At 45.0% G+C, this 20,472-nt stretch overlaps 2 long non-coding RNA genes across 2 annotated transcripts; one reads left to right on the forward strand and one right to left on the reverse strand.

The window, feature by feature from the left end:
• The first annotated feature begins 1,761 nt into the window (after nt 1–1,761).
• LOC140603186 (uncharacterized) lies at nt 1,762–15,334 on the forward strand. The gene is made up of 3 exons (XR_012006243.1): nt 1,762–2,426; nt 14,891–14,957; nt 15,185–15,334. It is a non-coding gene; the product is annotated as an uncharacterized lncRNA (long non-coding RNA).
• LOC140603187 (uncharacterized) lies at nt 3,753–20,199 on the reverse strand. The gene is made up of 3 exons (XR_012006244.1): nt 19,523–20,199; nt 10,069–10,161; nt 3,753–4,642 (listed from the first exon to the last, which is right to left on the reverse strand). It is a non-coding gene; the product is annotated as an uncharacterized lncRNA (long non-coding RNA).
• Between the last annotated feature and the right edge of the window lie 273 nt (nt 20,200–20,472).

Genomic DNA, 20,472 nt, shown 5'->3' on the forward strand with positions numbered 1-20,472 from the left:
CTGTGCCCCGTGTGGGCACCAACTCCTGCCCCGGGTCAGGGGTCCCAGCGGCAGGCGTTCCCGGGGGGCTGCCCATGATCGCCGGGCCCTGTAAGGCCCCAGAGTCTCCTGGTTAGCCCCCCCACCCCCACCCCCGCCCTGGGCACCCTGAGGCGGCCTCCAGCACCCGCCGCCCCGAGCTCAGGACCCAGCAGAGGCCAGGGACAAACGGGGGGGGGGTAAGACTAAGATCCAAAGGGGTGTAGGGAGGGGGAGGCACGGGCTACAGGGAGGGGGAGGCACGGGCTACAGGGAGGGGGGAGGGAGGGGCCGAGGCGGGGGGTGGTGTGTGTGTGCAGGAGAACAGCGACCTGGGCCGACCTGGGCCGCAGGGGCGGGGAGGGGCCCAGCCGGGGGTCCCCCGCGCTCTGCACTGCTCAGGTGAACATCTGGGCGCTCGCGTGTGCGAAGCACGCAGAGGGCTGTTGGGGGGCCGGGCAGGCCCAGCAGGATGCGCCCCAACACGGCTCGGACATCGCGGGCCAGGCTCCGGGGGCGCCCGGCCGGGAGCGCGGCGCGGGGTGCGACCTCGGCCCCCGGGCAGTCACCAGCGGGGTGCAACCTGAACCCCACGGGCCTGGTCCGGACCTCTTAAATGGCCTGCTGGGGGGGTGGGGAAGGCGGTGGGAGAGGGGGGTGGGGTGGGGGAGGGGGGAGAGGGGGTGGGGGAGGGGGTGGGGAGGTGGGAGAGAAGGCGGTGGGAGAGGGGGATGGGAGGGGTGGGAGACAGGGGAATGGGGGAGGGGCATAGGGTAATGGGGGTCAGAGGTGCGGCTCCCGGGAGGAAGACGGCGCCCCCGGGGTCTCCCTGGCCTCTGGCCTCCCGGGGTCCGCAGGGCCCCACCTCGGGGCAGGACCCCACCTCGGGGCAGGTGCCCACCCGCGGCGGGTGCCCACGGAGCCCCCTGGAGGCCGAGGATGCGCGGGAGCGAGGGCGTCGGGCTGAGCCGCCCTCCCGGCCCCTTCCGCGCTGCCCTCCTCCCGCAGGAGCACCAACAACCCCGCGTCCTGCGTCGCGCTTTTCCGCTTAGCTTCGTGGCTGGGGCCGAGCAGGACGTGGGTGCCCGGCCCTCCGCCCCGCACCCATCACGCGGGTCCTCCCCGACCAGCTTAGCGCCGCGGCCGGGCCACCTCTGGGCCGCCAACCCCAGGGGTGCCCCCGCGGCGCCCGCACCTCGCCCCACGGTCCTCGGGGCTCGGGCCTGCTCGGGGCTCGGGCCTGCTCGGGGCTCGCGGCTGTTCGGGGCGGCTCGGGGCGGCTCGGGGCGGCTCGGGGCTGCTCGGGGCTGCTCGGGGCTCGCGGCTGTTCGGGGCGGCTCGGGGCGGCTCGGGGCTGCTCGGGGCTGCTCGGGGTGGCTCGGGGCTGCTCGGGGCTCGGGGCTGCTCGGGGAGGCTCGGGGCGGCTCGGGGCTCGGAGCTGCTCGGGGCTGCTCGGGGCTGCTCGGGGCTGCTCGGGGCTCGGGGCTGCTCGGGGCGGCTCGGGGCTGCTCGGGGCTGCTCGGGGCGGCTCGGGGAGGCTCGGGGGCGGCTCGAGGCTGCTCGGGGAGGCTCGGGGGCGGCTCGGGGCGGCTCGGGGCTCGGGGCTGCTCGGGGAGGCTCGGGGCGGCTCGGGGCGGCTCGGGGCTCGGGGCTGCTCGGGGAGGCTCGGGGGCGGCTCGGGGCTGTTCGGGACGTCTCGGGGCGGCTCGGGGCTGCTCCCCAGGAAGTCCAGGAACCGCCTGGCTCCGCCGCGGCCGAACGACGGGCGGCTCTGCCCACCTGCGCTTAGGGGCGCGGTGCTCCCGTAGCCCGCTGGGCGGCGCTGGGCCCCCGTGGGTAACGCGCTCCTCCTCGTGGTCGGGACGGCGCGGGGGCCCGGGATGGAGCCCCGCTCGGGGCCTGCGGCTCACTCTCTTTCTGGCGCATGAATAAATAAATATAAGCAAATAAAATCTTATATAAAAAAAGAAGGAAAGCGGAGAAAGGAGATACACATTTATCAGCTGTCCACTACAGAGAGGTATCAGTGGCTGTTTTATAAATGTTGTCTCATTAAAGCCTGGGTTGAAAGTACCCGCACTTCACGGGAAAGGAAACCGAGGCCCAGGTAAGCCAGGGGACTTGGCCAAAGTCACGCAGCCACACCGGAGTTACAGGGTGTGCAGCCCCCTGGGGGCTTACCCCAAAGACACGGGCAGGGCAACGCCGGGACCCCTGCACCCCGACGCTCACCGCCCCGACGTCCAGGGCAGCCACCCTGGGGGGGAGCCTCGGGGCCCACGGACAGGTGATGGGCAGAGAAGCGGGGGGCTGTGGCGACAGTGGGACATCCCTCAGCCACTAGAAACGACAAATACCCACCATGTGCTTCCACGTGGAGGGACCTGGACGGGATGATGCTGAGTGCGGTAAGTCAGTCGGGGAAGGACAGACATCATATGGCCTCATCACTTGGCCTCATCATATAAATAATAGTGAAAAGGAATAAAGGGGAAAGGAGAAAAAATGAGTGGGAAATATCAGAGAGGGAGACAGACCCTGAGAGACTCCAACTCTGGGAAACTAGCAAGGGGTGGGGGAAGGGGAGGTGGGGTGGGGGTGACTGGGTGACAGGCACTGAGGGGGCCCTTGATGGGATGAGCACTGGGGGTTATGGTGTATGTTGCAAATTGAACACCAATAAAAAAAAGTATATGCAGCATCAAAGTCATGGTTTTCAGGATAAACACGCTACCCAGACACCCACAACCGCACCAAAGGGAAGGCAGGTGTTTCCAACGAGAGACAAGGTTTTCAGTTTTCTGAAATTATTATTATTTTTTATTTATTTATTTATTTATGATAGTCACAGAGAGAGAGAGAGGCAGAGACACAGGCAGAGGGAGAAGCAGGCTCCATGCACCGGGAGCCCGACGTGGGATTCGATCCCGGGTCTCCAGGATCACGCCCTGGGCCAAAGGCAGGCGCTAAACCGCTGCGCCACCCAGGGATCCCAGTTTTCTGAAATTATTTTAAAATTACCATTTTAGGAAGTAATAATAAGGTTGCTGTGTTGTCTAGAAATCAATGTCGCACACTGATTCTTTTTTTTTTTTTTTTTTAGACCATTTTCTTCGCTACTGCCTTTATCTAAATCTTAGATGGTTGAGGATTTTTTTTTTTTTTTTTTTTTTTTTTTTTGGTTGAGGATTTTAAACTAAATGCAAAGCAATATGAAATGGGTTCACTGCGGGGCACTTGGGTGGCTCAGTTGGTTGGGCTTCCAACTCTTGCTTTCAGCTCAGGTCATGGTCTCAGGGTGGTGAGGTTGAGCCCTGCTGGGGCTCTGGGGTCAGCATGGAACCTGCTGGAGATTCTCCCTCTCTCTGCCTCCCCCCCACTCCACACTTGTGTGTGATTGCTCTCTCTCTCTCTCTCTCTCTCGAATAAATTTATAAATAAAATCTTTAAAGAGACCCATTTCATTGCAGATTTTTTTTTAATTTTTTAATTTATGATAGAGAGAGAGAGAGAGAGAGGCAGAGACACAGGCAGAGGGAGAAGCAGGCTCCATGCACCGGGAGCCCGACGTGGGACTCGATCCCGAGTCTCCAGGACCGTGCCCCGGGCCAAAGGCAGGCGCCAAACCTCTGCGCCACCCAGGGATCCCCTCATTGCAGATTTTGAGTTCCCATTCATCCTTGTAATTTTGCAGCAGCTATTATGTTCAAATGGACTCTGTAAATTTTAGGAATCCTCATTTTTTGCTTGAGAGAAAGATTAAAAAACTTTTACATACTAACACAGCCACATACTAAAGATAGAAGAATCATTTTATTTGATTCTCTGCTTTGGGTTGTCTTAGCCCATCAAGAGAAAATTAAGGAGGGAATGGAAGTTGCTTCCTAGCAATAGAATCTATTGGAATATTTATCTCTGCCCCCGCTCCACACAGACACACATTTCCATGCTGCTCCTGGGTACGTCAAGGACTTGAAGGTATCTGATGACTGCTGCAGGAACCCTAGCGCTTGTGGTGGCTTTTTCAAGTACACACCCCCATTAGCTAAATAACAGTGATGAAGTCACTCAAAAGCAAAATTGCTTGGAATATAGGCATTGTAAATACTCTCTTTTGCTTCAGCTGTTTATAAACAACTTTCAAGATTTCCTGCCTTCTGTTTCTGAAAGGGGAAGAAGAGGGAAGTGATTTTCCAGTATTTGAAACTTGGTGTTTAGATTTAGATGTTGGTTTAATCTCATGTTTCTGTAGTGTCTTTGGTCTCGAAAAGAAGGCTTAGCTCATTACTGTTACTCCAACTCATCTCCAACTCCTCTAATAGGATTGGAGAAAATGGGATGATTTGTTTTCATGAAACAAACATTTCTGAGCTTTTGTGTTTGCAAGGCATGTTGCTAGATCCTACACAAGGAAGTGTATTAATCTGCTGACAAAGTATAGGCTGGGTGGTTTAAGCAATAGAAACACTGTCTCACAGTTCTGGAGAAATCCATGGTGTTGGCAGAGTTGGTATCTCTGAGGCCTTTCTTCTTGGTGTAGACGACTTAGATGGCTCTCTTCTCCCCGGTCCTCACACGATCTTCCTTCTGTGCACATATGTCTCTGTGTCCAAATTTCCTCATCCTATAAGGATCCCAGTTATACTGGATTAATTAGCTTTTTGTTTTGTTTTTTAAAGAACGTATCTTTAAATACAACTACATTCCGAGGTATTGAGAATTAGGACTTCAGCATATGTATTTTGGGGGGCACAGAATTCAGTCCATCACAGGGAGAGAGTGAGAAAGAAAAGTACTCACAGAATTTCCAATCTTGTGAGATGCAAAGAAATAAACAGGAGATGATGATTCAGTGTGATACATACTATAACGGTGGTTTGGAAGGGAGGCTTCTAGTGGAAAGTGATATCCAAACTAACACTCGAGGTATGAGTAAGGGCTGGCCAGGCAAAGGGTAGTCAGAGGATGGTGGTGGTAGAGGGGGAGGTTGTGAAGGAGAATGGGAGGATGTGGGGGGGGAAGGAGAATATTCTAGGCCGAGGGAACAGCCCACAAGTGGCTCAGAACGAAGGGAAAGAATAAGCAGCTTGAAGAACTAAAAGTAGTCGTGTGGCTGGAGACAAATAAGAACAGCTCCAGTGTTACGTATTTGTTATATGTAGGCACGATGCCAAGGAGTCTGCACACTTTACCTCGGTTTATTCTCACGACAGCTTTGTGAAGGAGATGCCCCTTCTGTTCTGATGTTACAGATAAGAAAGTAAAGCACACAGAGGTCAGGTAAAGTGCTCAGGGTCACACATCCGAGGGATAGAACAGCCAATTAGTCTAACCTCGGAGAGAGCATGTTGGATTTCCGGCGTCGGGGTGAGTGAGGTTGTGTCCTGGGAAAAGCAGCAGCGGGAAAATGAGTGAAGGGAGAAGATTTGAGGGGAAGTTGAAGAGAACTAGAGAGAAAAAAAGGAGCTTTGAGCAGTAGGTGCCACATCAGTAAGGACCTTGTCACCTTACTAGGAGTTGAGATTTTATTCTACAGGTGTTGGGGACCCGTGGAGGGATTTAAAACAAGTGAATAAACTTCATAATAGAAAGATCATTCTGGATTCTCTGTGATAAACAGCTTTCGTATATGTGTGTCTGGGGGACTGGGATGCGCATGTGGCCTGCAGGAAGCCTGACCGTATATTCAGGGACGTCAGATAAGAGTCTGGCAGAAATGCACACAAGATCATTGGTGGTTGATCTACTTGGAGTTGGAGCGCTATTGGTTGGAGAGGAGTGGGAGCAGGTAAAAGGGAGGCAAAAAGGATACTCAGGTGTCTGACTGGGGTCACTGACGGTGTTGGTCGTGAAGAGAGTGGTCACAAGAAGAGAGATGGTTTTGGAGAGAGTTGGGATGACTTTATCCCCATGAGATGTGGGATAAGCAAGCAGAAATGTTGAGTAGGTAATTGGATGCATATTTCTGAAGCCAAGGGAGAGAGATCTGGGCCAAAGATTTAGGTTCAGGAGGTGTCAGCATATAGGTGGTAATTAAAGGCCCTGAAAAGGATGAGATGACAAGAAAGAATGTTTAGAGCGAAAAAGAAGAGAGCGCAAGATAAGACCTTAGGGATGACAACACTTCAAAAATGGGCGTGTAATAAATGGAGCAGCAAGGAACTGTGCTGTCGAGGTAAAGTAAGCTGAGTCTAGGTGAGAGTGTTTCAAGGAGGTAAGCAATGTTCCCACGTTGCTCACTGCTGTTGAAAGTTAACTCAAAGAACCAAGCCACATCCATATTTAGCAACAAAAGGGTGTGAGCGATCCTGGCAAGAGCAATCCGACGCAGCTGTGTGAGTGAAGCCGCATCATCTACATCTACGGTATGAAATAATCACAGGACGGAGAACTGGAAACAGGTGACTGGGACAACTGGTTTAAGAAGCTGGGCTGTGAGGGGTAATAAGAGATAGGGTACTAGGTTAAAGACGAGTTCTGGGTTATTTTAAGAGGAAGATGTGGAGATCATCTACATACCGATGGAAAGAATCAGGGGGGGGGTGAGGATATAGGAAACAGAGGAACACATGATAGAGAAAGATCCTTGAGGCAAAGAGCGTGGGGAGAAGCAAGCTCTAACTTGGTGGTAGAAAGATGCCTGAGAGACTACGGTGGACTATTACACTGGTGGCCTCAGTGGGCCCTACGGTTCTTGCATAATCCTTTCCCACACGGACTCTTAGCTTAGATATGTGACTTGTTTGGGCCAATTGTACATTAACAAGTGTGATGCAAACAGAGGCTCTGTAAATATTTGTATATTGGGGCTTGTGCTCTTGGAATGCTTCCATTTGAAACATTAAGCCACAACATAAAGAGGCCCAACTATCTTGCTCGGAGGAAAGCAAAAAGAGAGCCATCTGATCAGCCCCCAAGCTGTTCCAGCCATTCCATCTGAGGTGTCAGGCATGTGAGTGGAGCTATTTTGGATTTTCAGCCCCATTCAAGCCTCCAGATGGCTGCATCCAACACTGCATGGAGAAGAACCACCCAGTTAAGTCCAGCCCAAGTTGCAGAATTGTGAGCAAATAATTGTTTTATTTTAAGCCACCGAATTTTGGGTTGATGCAACAGATAACTGAAATGGAGATCTATATGGGGAATTATGCTTCTAATCTGGCATAGCGAACTAACAGATCGAACTTCCTGCAGACAACAATTATAAACTACAGAAAAAATAGAAAAACAACTACCTGTAACGAGTGGACAGGAGCAGGAGGTTTTAGCGTGAGTTGAAACTTGAAGGAAGAGACTATGACAGCATGAGTTTCCTATTTATTTGCAGCTTTTCCCTGAGTTCAGGCCACAGTCATTTGAGGGCACATGGCAGCTGAAACACCAGTGGAAAGCTAGCGTATTTCTGATACGAAGAATAAGTTTGGGGCAAATAGGGGGCACAGAGAACATGAGGAAGAATCTCAGAAAGGCAAGAGCTAGAGGAGGGAGCCCAAAATTTTGTGCACAAATTTTGCCCAAGATATCCAGGCTGACTCCCAAACTATGCCTGGTGTCAGACTGCAAGCGAGGCAGCTAACCATGAAAGAACAGAGGTGAGGGATCCCTAGGTGGCGCAGCGGTTTGGCGCCTGCCTTCGGCCTAGGGCGCTATCCTGGAGACCCGGGATCGAATCCCACATCGGGCTCCCAGTGCATGGAGCCTGCTTCTCCCTCTGCCTGTGTCTCTGCCTCTCTCTCTCTCTCTCTCTGTGACTATCATAAATAAATAAAAAAAATTAAAAAAAAAATAAAAAGTCACAAAATTAAAAAAAAAATATAGGTATCTTTAAAAAAAAAAAAAAAAAAAGAACAGAGGTGAGACTTGAGCTGCCAGCTGCCACAGGGGAGACAAAATCTGCAGTTTGAGTCAACCAAATTCATTACCTGCTAAAACAAAACTGGCAACACTGTTAAGAGAAATATAATAAAATCCAGAGTCTCTATAACATCTGTAATCTCCAGGACACAATCTAAAATTACTTGACCAGAAAAAAGAACCAGAAAAATGTCAGCCACTCTCAAGGGAAAGGCAAACAGCAGAGGTCATCTATGAGATGACTCAGGTGTTGGAATAAAAAGGACTTTAAAGCAGCCGTTACCTAGATCTGGGTGGGAGTTGCAAGGTTGAAGAAGGAAATTGGGGAGAAAGAGGGACAAATGGCCTGGACAGGCAAGCTCTTCCCTTCCTCTGCTAGGCTCACAGAAAACATCTGATTGTTCTTTCACTCTGGGTAGGGTAAGTATCTTGGCAAGGGCAGGTGTACTTTCTTGAAAAGGCCTCTATTAATAGAAAAGTTCCTGCTTCAAGGAAAAGGAAAATGGATGAAATTTGAATGGCAATCGTGCTTTGGGAGGAGAAATCTAGAGCAGCAGCATGATAGGGATCCGAAGAACCAAACTGCAGCCTAGTTTAAAACCATCAATTGATTGTATAATCTTAGGCATATCATTTCGCCTTTTCTGAGCCTCAGATTTTGTCACCTGCAAAATGGGGATATTAATAACACTTGCTCCAAAAGATTGTTGTACAGATCAATTAGATAAATACAGCGTATGTTTAAGTGTATTTTGTAAAGTATTGTGTTTATTTATGTTAGTTAAACGCAGCACCCCAAAATCAGTGCAAGATATAATAAGGGTTTTTATTCGGAAGAACATTTGGGAATAACGAACAATAACATAAAAATAAAATAACAAAAATAAAACATGAAATAAATAAAAATAAATAAAAATAAAATGACAAGGGGTGTCTGGGTGGCTCAGCCAGTTATGCATCCGACTCTTGGTGTCGGCCCAGGTCATGACCTCGGGGGGCATGAGATGGAGCCCTGCATCAGGCTCTGCATTCAGCATAGAGTAGTCTTCCTGAGAATCTTTCCCCCTCTGCTCCTCCCCTTGTTCGTGCTCTCTCTTTTTCTCTCTCTCAAATGAACAAATAAAATCTTTAAAATAAATAAAATAAAATGACTGTTTTTGGCAATGTTTTCTGTTGGAGCATTTTAGAGACTGTTCTTTTCTTTCCAGCTATAAATCCAATTATAGAAATAAAATTTAGGTATGGAGAAACACAGTTAACTTTAAGTGTATTTTATAAAGGAAATTCAGGTCTTAAAGTCTAAGACATCTCCTGTACACTGTATTTTTTCACACATTCTGATATGGTGCTGTGGTTTTAATGTTTTCGTGTATTTCCTGATAAAATTTCAGCTTGTGAAAACATTACCTACCTGTCCCTCTTCATCCATATTTAAAAATCATTCAAAAGGAAGCAAAAGGAAGTGAATTTATCTTAAGTACAATTTTACTAACTACCCGCTTAATCTAAGAACATTCAATCCAAGAGATTTCTTTTGCAAAGTGGTAAAATGTCAATACTCACTGACATTTCTATATGTATGTCTGCTGCTTAAACACTGAGATTATTATAGGAGTGACTATAAAGTATTATAAACACCCACTTACTTCTGTGGTACGACCCAGGCAGCACTTACACGCCCTTTTTATTCACCCCAGATTGGAGTAGTATGAATGTCTGAAATTTTGCCACCAGAAAATGGCATAACACTTTGTCCCTTATTGAAATGAAACTCTTTCTAAAAGGAGAATGTGTAAAATTTCCATCTTAATTTGTAGCTTGATATGAGTGAGATCTTTGCCTGAGAACATGGTGGGAGGAGGAAGAAAAAAACAAAGGTACTTCTCTTCTGCAGCACAGACTCGTGTATTTAAAAGCCTATTAAATACTGTCAGTTGAATGTCTAAAGGGCACCTCACACTTAAAATATCCAAAAAAGGAATTCTTAATTTTCTATCCTTCTCCATGGATTTCTCCATGTTATTGAATAGAAAGACTCTTTTCAATCAGTTTTTAAGGCCAATAAACTTGGAGATAGATAGCCCATGATTAAGCCATGAGCAAATCCTATGGCTTTATATTTAAAATATATTTAAAAAATCTATTTCCCATTATCTTTTCTACCCCTCCCTTATCTAGACCATAATTACTTCTCACCTGGACTATTTCAGTGGCTTTCTAATTACTTTCTCTGTTTCGATCCTTGTCCTCATCCCAATCTCTTTTCTACATATCCAGCCAGAGCGATCTCTGAAAAACAAAAATAAAATCATGACACTCCTCTGCTCAGAATGCTCACATGGCTTGCCATCTCACTCTGAATAAAGCCAGAAGTCCTTACTACTGCTTTTAGGTACTTCAGTCGAGGAGGTTCTAGATTTATACCCACAAATTTCATACAGAATCATGACAGTCCTAGGGGATTTGGGCAAGGCATTTGAGGTCACATACCCTAGAATTGACATATGAGGCAAAACCCAGAACCTCCAAATTTTAACATTAGAAGGAGAATTTCTAGGGAAAGGGTACATAGAACTAACCAAACCCGCTTGCCTTCTTTAATTTGACTTTAATTTCGGAATCTCCCTGCAACTTATTTTACTCCTCTCACCACCAGGCTGGTACCTTCATTTCCCATTTTTTTAAAAAATGTATTTTAATTCCAGTCTAGTTAATATACAGTGTTCTATTAGTTTTGGGTGTACAGTATAGTGCTGCAGCACTTCCGTACAACACCCACTGCTCATCCCAGGGCACTCCTCAATCCCCGTCACCTATTTCACCCATCTCCCCACCCCTGCCCCCCACTTTCTGGTAACCATCAGTTTGTTCATCTATAGTTTCTTGGTTGGACTCTCTCCTTTTTTCTCCCTCTGCTTGTTTTGTTTTTAAAATTCCACATATGAGTGAAATCATATAATATTTGTCTTTCTCTGAGTTATTTTGCTTAGCACTCCACTCTAGCTCCATTGATGTCATTGCAAATGGCAAGATTTCATTCTTTTCATGGCTGAATAACATTATATATTATATATATGCATACACACGTCTTCTTTATCCATTTGTCTATCAATGGACACTTGGGCTGTTTCCATAATTTGGCTATTGTAAGTAATGCTGCTGTAAACATCAGGGTGCATGTATCCCTTTAAATTAGTGGTTTTGTATTTTTTGGATAAATACCCAGTAATGCAATTGCTGGGTCATAGGGTAGCTCTATTTTTAACTTTTTGGGGAACCTCCACACTGTTTTCCACAGTGGTTGCAGCAGTTTGCATCCTCACCAACAGTGCAACAGGGTTCCTTTTTCTCCACATCCTTGCCAACACCTGTCGTTTCTTGTGTTGTTGATTTTAGCCATTTAGCCATTCTGATTTCCGCCATTCTGTGGTGATATCTCATTGCAGTTTTGATTTGCATGCATGTCCCTGGTGATCAGTGATTTTGAGTATCTTTTCATTTGTCTGTTGGCTAGCTGGATTTTTTCCTTTGGAGAAATGTCTGTTCATGTCTTCTGCCCATTTTTTACTTGCATTATTTGGGGGGTTTTTTGGTGTTAAGTGTATAAGTTCTTTATATATTTTGGATACTAGCCCTTTATCTGATATGTCATTTGCAAATATTTTCTCCCACTTTGCAGGTTGCCTTTTAGTTTTGTTGGTGGTTTCCTTCACTGTGCAGAAGCTTTTTATTATGATGTAGCCCTAATAGTTTATTTTTGCTTTTGTTTCCCTTGCCTCAGGAGACCTGTCAAGAAAAATGTTGCTACGGCCAATGTCAGAGACATTGTGCTCTCTTCTAGGATTTTTATGGTTTCAGATCTCACATTTAGATCTTTAATCCATTTGAGTTTATTTTTGCATATGGTACAAGAAAGTGGTCTAGTTTCATCCATTGCGTGTTGCTGTCTAGTTTTCCCAGCTCTGTTTATTTAATAGAGTTTTTCCCATTGAATATTCTTTCCTACTTTGTTGAAGATTAATTGACCATATAATTATGGGTTTATTTCTGGGTTTTCTGTTCTGTTGCATTGATCTTTGTGTCTATTTTTGTGCCAGTACCATGCTGCTCTGACTACTACAACTTTGTAATGTAACTTGAAGTCTGGAATTATGATGCCTCCAACTTTGCTCTTCTTTTTAAAAATAGCTTTGGCTATTCGGGGTCTTTTGTGGTTCCGTATAAATTGTGGGATAATTTGTTCCAGTTCTGTGAAAAATGTTCTTTGTATTTTGGTAGGGATCGCCTTAAATCTGTAGGTTGCCTCGGGTAGTATAGACATTTTAACAATATTTGTTCTTCTGATCCTTGAGCATGGATTGTGTTTCCATTTCTTTGTGTCATCTTCGATTTCTTTCATCAGTGTTTTATAGTTTTCAGAGTAGGTTTTTGACCTCTTTGATTAAGTTTATTCCTATGTATCTTATTTGGGTACAACTGTAAATAGGATTGTTTTCTTAATTTCTCTGTTTGTTGCTTCATGATTTGTGTACAGAAATGCAACAGATTTCTGCACTTTAGGTCTGTATCCTGCAACTTTATTGAATTCATTTGATGGGTTCCAGCAGTCTTTCGGTGGAGTCTTTAGGATTTTTTTCTAAAGACTATCATGTCATCTGCAAATAGTGAAAGTTTTGCTTCTTCTCTACTAATCTGGATGCCTGTTTTTATTGTTGTCTAATTGCTGTGGTGAGGACTTCCAGTGCTATGTAGAATAAAAGTAGTGAGAGTGGACATCATCGTCTTGTTCCTGACTTTAGAGGGAAAACTCTCAGTTTTTCCTTGTTTCCTAATTTTGTAAGTGGAGATGATAATGCTGCCTATCTGATGAGTTGTGGTAAACTTTCAGTGAGTTAGTATATGTAAAATACTTAGAACAAATCCTGGTTCATAGTCAGTACTCAGTGAAGTTTAGCTGTTACTACTAGAACAATTCTATCTTAGTACCTAACCGTACATAACCACTGCGTTCATTGGTCTTCTCTCGAGCAGTTGCTAATTCCATTTACTTATCCATGGCTCATAGGCATTTGTTTACATGGACAAAGATAAAGTCTAGGTCACATTTATCCCAAAACATTTTGATGAGAAAGTAACATTACCTAAACTCTCCGTGTAAGTATTGGGTTAAAAGTCATTACTTAATCCTCTACCTGTAAGTTCACTCTAGTTTTGGATGGGAACATTGATACAATTTTAATTATTTTTCTTAAAGATTAGTAAATACTATTTCTAAAGGATTCATTTTCATGGTGTTTTCTGAAGAGTCTTTGTTTGGAATAGAAACAGACTTGGTGAAAACTTAGTACTTGGCTGCCTGTGAATCTCCGGCTTAGCCATCACACCTCACTGAGGACACGCCATCCTGTCATTCGGTGATATGGCGAGAATTTAGAAAGTTCATGTACCACTTGCAGAACAAAGAGAAATGTAAGCCCTGTGATCAGCAGTTAGCAAGCAAAGGAGAACAAGTGTGTTGTCAGAGAGATAAAAAGGCCATTTTGTCCTAAGGACCATTAATAATTTAGTTTTGTTCTAAGATTTGTCTTTGCGATTTCCATGGAAAGCTCAGGATTCTAGAAGGATGATAACAGGCTGGATCCACTCTGGGGCATTTATAAGGGAGATCAAGTATGGGTTCTTTCTTACCCCCCGAGGACTTCTGTTCTTTTTGACACTCCTCTGTCTTCTTTCTTTTCCCTACTCCAGTCTGACCCCCTACTGTTCTATCTAGACCCCAAACTCTAACACTACCGTCTGGCTGTCCAGGACCTCTCATGATATATCGTGCATTCTCTGACCACTGCCCACTTTCTCCCCACTATGCCTTCCCCCATCAACTGTCCACATTGAAAGGCACCTATACTTTCCCATCGTATTTTCTTTCCTCACATCCTTGTAAGCGATTGCTGCTCACCAGCTAAGCTAACTAAAAGAGTGAAAGGCCAATAGTGGTTTTTATACAACCTTGAAGTTTTTATTTACTATTAATGGGAGTTTCCAGGCATGGCAATGCTTTAAGTAAAGGACCCATTTCTCCAGTAATAGAGTTAAAGAGACATTCTGGGATGGCAGTTGGTGACAGATTTCCTTTTTCTGTGTTATATCATCAATACATTTAATTTTATTACATCATGATCTAATTTAAATATGTATTACTCACTAGGGATGGATTTTTGTTGGTGTCTTTTGGTTTTGGTTTTATTAATTTTTATTTGATTTAATTTACATGCCATGAAATTCACCATTTAAAATATACAATTCTGTGATTTCTAAAAATATATTTACCAGGTTGTACAACCATCACCACTATCTGAGTTCAGACTGTTTTCATCATCGCAAAAGGGGAAATATTTTTGAATAGGAAAATCTTTCAATAGCATGCCTCAAAACATGCCTATTTTACTATGTAAGACTGTGCCTAGAAAAATAAGTGATTGGAACGCCCTTTAGAAGATTTAGAATTGAGTAAGAGGACTATTTAAGGCAATGACAAAATAATGTCTTCCTACAATTGGGTGGGTAACACTTACTAATTGAATTGATCACATTTACAATTGAATTGATTACATTCCCGAGAACATGACAATGCATGGTTTGCAAGTATTTTGCTCTGCTAGAGACAAGAAAGCAGAAGGCATCGAGGCTGTAGGGGAGAAGATGGATCCTTTCCTTGTCAGTTTAAAATAACCAGCATTTGTTTACTTACAGGTAGGGTCACAGGAAAAGGGATTTGGGTGATTGTATTGTTTAGAATTCTCTTGTCGCAGTAGTGGAAACCAACCCTAGCCAGAGGTAAAAGGGTAGATAAACAGAGACTGATTTTGAGAGAATTTATTATAAAGATACAGGCAGAGACTCGTGCCAGAGGACTGGAACTAGAACCTGCAGCAGCATAATGAACCAAGGAAGTATTTTGTACTATTTCTCATCTACTACCTTCTTTCTACTTGCTGACCAACTTTCTCTGTTTCCTAAGGCACAAGGCAAAAAACCTACCTGCTGACATGTACAGGATTTTTATTGGCCTACAGCTCCAACCCCTGGTGAGGAAATTTTCCAGTTTCCAAGGGTTGAGGCTGGCCTCCTTTCTGACAGGTGTCCACAGCAGAATCAACCTGTTGGGGGTCATTTAGGTAAACTTCAGGGGTAAGAAGAGGAAGAATCAGTTCCCAGAATCAGAGAAATGTAGGCGATCAGATTTCACTGTAGTGATCTTGGTGGTCTCTTCCATCAGATTGAATAAGATTGTTTCTGTTTGAAATTCTTGCAGTTCCCGGAACACCTGGGTGGCTCAGCGGTTGAGTGTCTGCCTTCAGCCCAGGTCGTGGTCCCAGGGTCCTGGGATCAAGTCCCACGTCGGGCTCCCTGCATGGAGCCTGCTTCTCCCTCTGCCTGTGTCTCTGCCTCTCTCTGTCTCTGTGTCTCTCATGAATAAATAAATAAAATCTTAAAAAAAAATTCTTGCAGTTCACCACCCTTACCATCACCAGCCATGAGAAAAGAAATGCACCCACTACCTTGTTTGACAGTTAATTCCAGTCACACTTCCATTGTCCAGTGTCTTACGTCCAACTTGAAGAGAATGGTGGAGCTTAATTATACAGGACAGAAAAATATACCACAGGGGGTCTACCCAACCTCGCCCTTCAATGCACCGCCCCGAAGTCTGACGGGGAACTAGCACCAAGAAGATAACACAGGCTCTGTTACTGACATAGTCTCAGATATCCTCTAGAGTTTTCCATCCCCTCCTTTAAATAATGAATAGCTATTGGGATTTGAAGCCAAATGTTTCTGTTTCCAGCTATAAGGCTGCAGAAAACAGAACAAAGCTCTTTGTAAACTGTGCAAAAAAACATTATTCCTGACGTTCTAGTAATGGTACTTAAAAATAGGCTCTGGTGGTTGTTATACTTTGCCTTAAAAAGGGTTTTAAGAAGGATTCTATGAAAAACAAATGGCCAATAAAAAATTATGAGTGCAACCTTTTGTTAATAAAACAATAAAGGAAAAATAAAGCAAAAATCATTGGTCAGTAAGTTGGCAATAAATCTAGGAAAGCAATCATCGTTCATTATTGATGCACATGTGTTGATATGGGCACTGTCAGGTTCCACGGATGGGTGAAAATCGACAAACTTTTAGAGGTAAATTTGGCTCTCTGGATCAAGTGTTTGGGGTTTTGTTTTTTTTTAAGTTTTTTTTTTTAAAAAGGAATTTATCTCCAAACACACACACAAATATGTACAAGCATGTTCATTATGATATTGTTTCAATAACAAAGATCAAAAAGAAAGAAAAAAATTAAAATGTCAAGTAGGAGAGGATTCAGTGGTAAGTAAATTAAGACTTAGTAACACAACAGGGTACCGTGTAACTGTTCTAGATGATGCAAAGATGGGGCACCTGGGTGGCTCAGCGGTTGAGCACCTGCCTTTGGCTCAGGGCCTGATCCCGGGATTCTGGGATCGAGTCCCGCATCGGGATCCCCAGGAGGAGCCTGCGTCTCCCTCTGCCTGTGTCCCTGTGTCTGTCATGAATAAATAAATACAATCTTTAAAAAAATAAATAAATGATGCAAAGATATTCATATTGCTCCAGGACTTATATACAGAAAGTGGAAAACTCGCAAATGTTCAATAGTAAACAAGTTGATAAATGAAGTGTGGTATGCCCATAAGATGAAGTATGGAGAGAAGCTAGGAAATGATGTTAAGTGAAAAAAATAAGATTCAGTCTGTTACCCCAAATGCATATATATATAGAGAGAGAGAGAGAGGGAGAGAGAGAGAAAACAAAACTAAGGAATTGCTCTACCATTTTAATAGTAGTTATCTCCCACGCATTGAATTATATAACTTTTTATTTTATTTATTTATTTATTTATTTATTTATTTATTTATTTATTTATTTATTTTTTCAAGCGCACGAGGGTTTATTAGCAAGCTCGAGCTTGGGTCCAAGTATACCCAACACAGTGGAGCAGGGACTTGGACCGAATTATATAACTTTTTAAACTCACTTTTAATACTTTCTGGATTTCCTATGTAGATCCTTTTGTATATAGATCATATGTATTGGCTTAATAAATAAAAAAATAATAAATACATTAAAATGGAAGTGCTATTCCGCTGCCTCTAAGCGTAGGGCACTGCCCGTGATAGCACCACTGATGGTATCTTTTAGAAACTATCAAAGATGATCTCCCAGCCCTCCCTCCTGAGTGAAAGCTGAGCTCTGAGGTCTCTTCATTCCTGCTTCCCTTACTCGTTCCCCTGGGAACCACAGAGACTTGGTGTCTAGATGCAATCCAGCTTTGTACCGCCACACCTGGTTTCTACCCTGTGCTTCATGTTCGTATAATATTGGCAATGTATTAAGTACTTACAGAATGTCAGGCACTTGCTTTCACAGGCATTAACTCACATACCTTTTTTTAGAGATTTATTTATTCATTTGAGAGAGTGAGAGTGGGCGTGCAACCAAGGGGAGGAGCAGAGGCAGAGAAGCGCAAGTAGACTCCCCGCTAAGCAGGGAGCTCGGCGTGGGGCTTGGTCTCATAACCCTGAGGTCACCACCTGAGCCAAATCATGAGTTGGATGCCTTGCTAACTGAGCCCCCCAAGTGCCCCGTCTCATGTACTTTTTGCAATAACACTATGGGATGGCTATTTCTTAATTTTTTTTTTTTTTTTTTTTTAATTTATGATAGTCACACAGAGAGAGAGAGAGAGGCAGAGACACAGGCAGAGGGAGAAGCAGGCTCCATGCACCGGGAGCCCGATGTGGGATTCGATCCTGGGTCTCCAGGATCGCGCCCTGGGCCAAAGGCAGGCGCCAAACCGCTGCGCCACCCAGGGATCCCCGGGATGGCTATTTCTAAAGGGGAAATTAGAGCTCCAAAGGGTCGAGCGATTTCCCTAAGGTCCTATAACGAGAGGGTGATAGGACCAGATTTCGAATCCACATCTGCTGTGACTTCAAAAACAGCGTGTCACTCTCGACGACCTGGCCTGTCCCTGCCACTTGACCTTGGCTCGCACGTCTTGCAGACCCTGCACCCTCACCTCCCTGCCCCCCACTTCAGCCTTACATTTAGCCACAACCTAACTGGAGTTGCCAATCTTGTGCTTGATCAGCAATTACCAATTCTCTTTTGAGGCCAAACTACCTGAAGTTTTTCTCTGCTCCTGCTTTTCATTTACCCCAGCTCATCGTCCACGTCGCCTCCACCACACCTGAGCAGCCAGCTGAGCAGCTCCTTCTGGTTCTTTCTGTTAACCTTTTGGGGACCATCATGCTCATCTATCTTTCCTACCCCTTACTTTCCTTTGACTGTTTCTTCTTAAAGGACTTTTTTTTTTGCACCTAACATGATGCTATGCATATATAATACATGTCCCTTCAATGCTTTTTTGATTAGGGAGCCTGGGTGGCTCAGTGGGTTCAGCTCTTGGTTTCAGCTCAGGTCCTGAGCTCAGGGTTGTGAAATCAAGCCCCACATCAGGCTCTGTGCTTAGTGCAGAGTCTACTTAACACTTTCTCCATATCTGTCTTCCCCTCTCCCCAGTGTTCTTTCTTTCTTGAATATAAATAAATAAATAAATAAATAAATAAATAAATAAATAAAATCTTTGAAAAAAATTACTTCTTCAATTAAATTCAATCTTGTTTGCCTAACGATCATCATTCCATTATTTTGCTGTCTCTTGGAGTTGTTCTTTCCCTTTACTAACCACCATCTCTTTTTAGCAATACACTCTGTCTTCACATCTTCACTAAAATTTTCCTTTCTCACAGTTTCTGGGTGCCTCAGGTGGCTAGACGTCTGACTTTTGATTTCAGCTCAGGGCATGTTTTCAGCCCCTCATTGGGCTCTGAGTTCAGCAAGCAACCTGCTTGAGATTCTCTCTCTCCCTCGCCTTTTGCACCTTGCCCCACCCTCTCTCTCTAAAATAAATAAATAAATAAAGATTTTAAAAAATTACCCTTTTTAAAAAAAAATATTTTACTTATTTATCCATGAGAGATACAGAGAGAGAAAGAGAGGCAGAGACACAGGCAAAGGGAGAGCAGGCTCCATGCAGGGAGCCAGACTTGGGACTTGATCCCAGGTCTCCAGGATCAGGCCCTGGGCTGAAGGTGGCACTAGACTGCTGAGCTATCTGGGCTGCCCAAAACTGCCCTTTCTTATCCTCTATGGTTTCCTGATTATCAAATAAAAAGGTTTGTTTATTTATTTATTTATTTATTTATTTATTTATTGGTATGTTCTTGTCCTTTTTGATCATTTTGCTACATTTAACAGCACTTCTATCTTTCTGCTCTACCTTGGCCTAAGATCGGAGATACTATTATTTTCACCTTTCTTCTCCTCTTTCTCCTTCACAAACATTTCCCCTGTTCTTTTGTGATGGGCTCTCTCTTAAAAATGGGCTTTGGCTTTGCTGCCTTTTATAATCACATTTAGAATACTGTAGTTCCAACACCCTGCCATTCTCCAACCATCTTTTTGTAGCCGTATGAGTGCTTTTAAGCCTAGAATTGCCTCCATTCAATAAGAAGTCAGCAAAAGCAAGGAGGATGCGTGCTGGACAACCGAAGCTTACCAGGCATAGTCCACGAGGCTGTATTTGCAAACTTGCAGATCTTATGGGGTAGATTAGTGATTCCTCTTTCCTCTTCCTACGTTGGCTGATGCTCTGCTTTGCTGAGACCTTTACTATCTCCTTGATTTCTCCCGCCTGGCTGGAGTTCCCCTTCCGGCTGCTTCTGGGTAGACCTCCCCAGTGTTTTTCATGCAAGGGCAATTCTCAATTCTCCTCATTGTCATGATCACCAACTAAAGAAATGGCTTTCAGATATAAAGTTCTAGCAGTCGCTTCTTACTTGTCTCCAGGTTTACACCACCGACTCCTCACAAGAAGTTCCACTTGATCATTGACACCTGAAGTCTTACGTATCAGCAGCTGGCTGGGTCACCTTTAGCCGCCCCCCAGCATTCCGGCGGTTACTGGCCCTGCTACCAGTCTGGCACACTTGATAGGAGCTGTTGGCAGGTAGCTTCTGATTCCTTCTTCACCCACGGTCCGACTGGTTCTTTCCAGGGTCTTGAGAACCTTCCAGTGCTTGCTACTTCTGATGTTCACCATCTTTTCCGTCCAGCCCCACTCCCCTTCATCCCAATACGCTCATTTTCCATTTCTGCTGATGCTGAATTCTTCAAATAGCCTCCCTTCAGCACAGTTTTCATCATGGCGTTTCCCTTTTCAGAGCTCTGCAGTGGCATTTGGTGGGCCCAATCCTCGCAGATACAAAACCCTGCAGCCAAATCGAGACTGCTCATTCACTTCCTCTTCTACGAGCTTCCCCAAGCTTATTTCATGTTCTTTCTTGTTTCGGTTCTGCTCCATCCTAAACCATCTACTTGCCTTCGCTCGTACTACCACACAAATATTGATTTTAGGAAAGATCAAGCCCATGCATGATCTCTGCCCGAGTGATCCTGGCGGGCAACCCCGGAGTCGGCCGTCACAGATCCGCGTCCCGGCTGTGCCAT

This window comes from Canis lupus, chromosome 13, assembly GCF_048164855.1.
Source record: "Canis lupus baileyi chromosome 13, mCanLup2.hap1, whole genome shotgun sequence".
Classification (NCBI taxonomy): domain Eukaryota; kingdom Metazoa; phylum Chordata; class Mammalia; order Carnivora; family Canidae; genus Canis; species Canis lupus.